Consider the following 4,708-nt stretch of genomic DNA (forward strand, 5'->3'; position numbering starts at 1 on the left):
TTTTTTTTGAGACGGAGTCTCACTCCGTCACCCGGGCTGGAGTGCAGTGGCCGGATCTCAGCTCACTGCAAGCTCCACCTCCTGGGTTCACGCCATTCTCCTGCCCCAGCCTCCCAAGTAGCTGGGACTACAGGCGCCCGCCACCTCGCCTGGCTAGTTTTTTGTATTTTTTAGTAGAGACGGGGTTTCACCGTGTTAGCCAGGATGGTCTCGATCTCCTGACCTCGTGATCCACCCGTCTCGGCCTCCCAAAGTGCTGGGATTACAGGCTTGAGCCCCCGCGCCCGGGGCAACTTTTTTTTTTTTTTTTTTTCATAGAATATCTTGTATAATGAACTTTAAACATCCTGATTGGGCCCTGATCTAGAAACTGAATTAGGGACATTGTTTTTGAAATAAATTAGACACTTTAACACATACAATGTTGAACTCAGGGGGTTCTGGGTGACCAGGGACATTATCCAATATCAAAAAATCTTTAAAATTCATCCTTTACTTGCAAAGTGCTTCCCGACTTCAGGAACAAAGCACCTCTGGAAACAATCAAGGAAAAGAATTTTATTGCCGAAGTTTTCTTTTGTACAACCCAAAGACTGTCAATTAATGTTAATCTTTTTCCTACAAGGCTTAATAGCTTTATAGATAAAGGCAGTCTTCATCATAAACCCAACCATGTATGCACAATATTATAAAGTTATCCTATCCTTTCCCACCTCAAATCTTTACGCTTGTAAGTTTCCATAGTGACATATTTTTTTTTCAAGAATAGATATATTAATCTGCATTAAAACCCTGTTCAGGCAGATACCCTTTATCTTTAATAATTTTCTCAATAGCATCTGGGAACTTTGCTACCTCTTAGTTGATAGAAGCTATTTTGTCTGTTATCTTGATTTTTTTTAAAGATACTCCTTATAAAATCACCAAACCATCCCTTGTTGGCATTAAATTTTGTATCTTTAGATTCTTTGCCTACATTTTGCTTTAATTTGCCATAAAATGACTTCACTTTCTCTCAAATTATTAGTCTGTAGTTATGTCTTTCTTACAGAAATTATGTATCCTTATAAAAGCTGAATTTTCGATATGAAATGTAAAAAGGTATTTCATAAAATGTGCAGGTTATTTATTTACCCATGCTGCTGTAGCTGCAATAATGGTTCTATGAATATTTTCTTTCTGTTTTTTTTTTTTTTTTTTTTTTTTTTTTTTTTTTTTACGTGGTCCCTACGCTTGAATTATTTATATGAAAAAAGTGGGCAACCACCACTTCAGACCTCAATCTATGTTACAAGCAATTCAAGTTTTTCTCATAGTGTCATGACTTTTCTCCACTTCTTAGGAGCACTTCCAGCCTTACTAGTGGCACTTCAAATGGGTCCCATTGTGCTACTGACGGTTCACGATATTGCACTAAACATGATGAAAAATATGTGAGAACCATGAGAGATCACTTTTTATTGCAATATGCAATTAACTGGAGAGATGACCCGCCCATGAGATGATGACTAACATCTCTAGGTGTTTTAAGTGGATACTAGCAACACTTGAGCTTACCTCAATAACAACACAAGATGGCTGCAAAATTATTACAGTAGTACCAACAGCAATTGTATAGTTATGACGTAGTGTTGTATTATAGTGTTTACATTTCCTTTGATCATGAATAGCACCATTACGGTCTGTGTTTATGTGCAAAAAAAATTTGATAAATTTTAATTTTTTATAATAGATTTGTGTATATTTTATGACAGTAAAAGATGAAATAGACTAGTAGCTATGTGTAGTTTATACATTCATGACAGAAAAAAAGTTTTCTTATTTTTTTCGTTATTTCTTAGCTACATGGTTTTTCTGTGAGTTTTTTCAAATTGCAAATTTGCACAAACTTTTCTAATATATTTATTGAAAAAAATTCACATATATGTGGACCTTTGCAGCTAAAACCTGTGTTATTTAAGGGTAAGTTATAGTCTTTCTATGGCTGAATTGGTTGACAGTCAACAGATACATAATGAGATTTTCATTTTCTTCAAAGGGAGAAATAGTTCTTAAATTTCCGTTCTATAATCTCACTTTGGTATTCAAGACCTTTTGACAGTTTTTAAAATTATTGTTAGTAAGCTCTTCATTCACAAGTCCAAGAATGACTCTAGTCAAGGCTATACTCATCCTCACAGTCTGCACTCTTAATGCAAAGAAAACCAAAACCTTGCATTCTACTTCACTTAAAATCAATCTATCAAGAACGAATGGTTCAACATCTCAGTTATCTTCTTAAAATAAAAATTTATATAATTTAGTCCCTGTGTTAATCTTTTTTAGTGTCAGGAAAAGAGAGGTTCATTATCCTAATCCAATCCAATTCATCCACATGAATCTTAATTTCTGCTTCACTGCATTTCTTCTAGGATCTTGCCTGATGAATTATCATGAGTGTTGTGTTCATCATCAAATTCCCTTCTCTGCTTGTCCTTTACCTCTACTTATAACAGGTTTAGGTTTCTTTCTTTGTAAACATTCTATTTGAACTATTCATGCAAGTGCTCTTCTTTTGCTTCTGCTCTACCACTCTCCCTACCTCTCTTTATTTTGTGAGATTAGTGCTATTTCTTAATTTTAATTCATGCCTTGAATGCACTGCAGTTTGACTTCTGTTGTCATGAATTCATCAACACTAGTATTGACTACTTCTCCATTTTTATCTTCTTGAATATTTCTGCGTCCTATGACGTTGATGACCATGCTTTCCCCCAGAAATATTTTTCCCTTATTTCCATCATATTCTTTGCTCCTATTTCTCCTATTTTATCCTCCCTTCTTAATTTCCATAATGAGTTCTAGCTTTAATTCTATCTATGAAATATTGTATTCTCAAATGTGTTTTCAATGGTTGTTGCTATTTTTCTCTAAAAAAACACAGGGACATCTCATCCACTCCAATTATATTCCATTGTTTTATATAAGTATATGGATTGTTCCCAAATTTATTTTCATATTGAGCTGTCTTGTGCTCAATAAACCAATACAAGCTGTCCACAAACAGACACATTTTACTCCTCAAAATTTACTGATTTACAAAGTTAGTATCATGAGTCATACAAGTCAGAAACATGAAGTTTATCTTCACATTGCTCAAACTCCTTAAGTGTCCCGCCTCCAAATGTTGTTAATTTATCTCCCAAACATTTGCAAAATAAATCAGCCCTAAAGATGCCACGCCTTGCATGGTAAATCCCTTTTAAGATAACTTTGAAAGGGTCCTGACCACTCTTGTTTTTAGCGATGCCTCAATTTTTCACACTGCTATAATAATCTAAAATTCCACGTTTATTTACACCAAAATCACTGTGTTCAAAACTCAGTTCTGCTTTGTCCTAGCTGTATAATCTTAGGCAAATTACTTAATTAATCTTTGTCATAATTTCTTTATCTGTATGTGAGGCTAACAAAGTACCTACCAGGCAGAGTGGTTAAAAGATTAATTAATATATGTAATATATGTAAAGAGTTTTTTGTTGTTGTTGGTGTTGTTGTTTTTAGACAGCTCTGTCACCAGGCTGGAGTGCGGTGCCACTATCTCGGCTCACTGCGAACTCACCTCCTGGGTTCTAGGGATTCTGCCTCAGTCTCCTGAGTAGCTGGGATTACAGGCACTTGCCACCACGCCCAGCTAATTTTTGTATTTTTAGTACAGATGGGGTTTCACCATGTTGGCCAGGATGGCCTCGATTTCTTGATCTCGTGATCCACCCACCTCAGCATCCCAAAGTGCTGGGATTTCAGGCCTGAGTCACCGCACCCAGCCAATATATGTAAAGAGCTTTGAGCAGTGTCTAGCACATAGAAAAGGTTAGATATCACATTATTTCAGATTCCTGCTTATTACCTTTTAAAATGTGGAAAAGGAGTCTTATAGAAAATTAATTTTTAGTAATAGTGTGTACAACCTAGCCTTTTGTACTTAGGACTGGGATTGACAGGTTTATGTACCATGCTATGAATCTTGTTTACGAACTAGTTTGAACATTTGATTCACTTAGTATGAAGTTTCCCTGGCACTCTGCTGCCTTGAAGTGGTCACAGAAGTTCTAGCGCTTCACTAAACAACTGTAACTATCAGAAGATGAGTTTGGGTTCCCTCTATCAAGAACAGGGTAACTACTCTCTGTTGTAACCTTCCCCCTTCTGTTATTTTATCAACAAATAATTTAAAATTGAGCTTTTAAAATTTGGTATGTCTCCTCAAAATCTGGATTTCCTGTTTTAATGGAAGTCATGAGTTCACCAATTTTCTCCATGGAATTTATATCTGAAGCTTTGTAGAAAATGATCTACTTTTCAGGATATGTTATACATTTTGTCAAAATTCTTCTCTTTATATTTTCTTGGTTTTCTGGCTCATTCACTGATCACCCACCCTGCGTATTCCATGGGACTTTGAATTGATAACCTCTCATTTAAAATTTTTAAAGTGCTCTATGGGATGTGAATGTGTTTTAAAATGTTGCTGTTGTTTCAGTGTTCTAACATACGATCAACTTTGGAAATGTTTTCTATATATTTAAAAAGGAAGTATATCCTTATATAAAGTATAGAGATTTATAGGCAACAATTAATTCAGTCTTACTACTTTATTCACTTCGTATATAGATATATTTATTTTTATCTTTTATTTTTGACAAGTTGATCTCCCAAAGACTGAGTT

This window comes from Rhinopithecus bieti, unplaced genomic scaffold (assembly GCF_001698545.2).
Source record: "Rhinopithecus bieti isolate Rb0 unplaced genomic scaffold, ASM169854v2 scaffold_18956, whole genome shotgun sequence".
NCBI classification, from domain to species: Eukaryota; Metazoa; Chordata; class Mammalia; order Primates; family Cercopithecidae; genus Rhinopithecus; species Rhinopithecus bieti.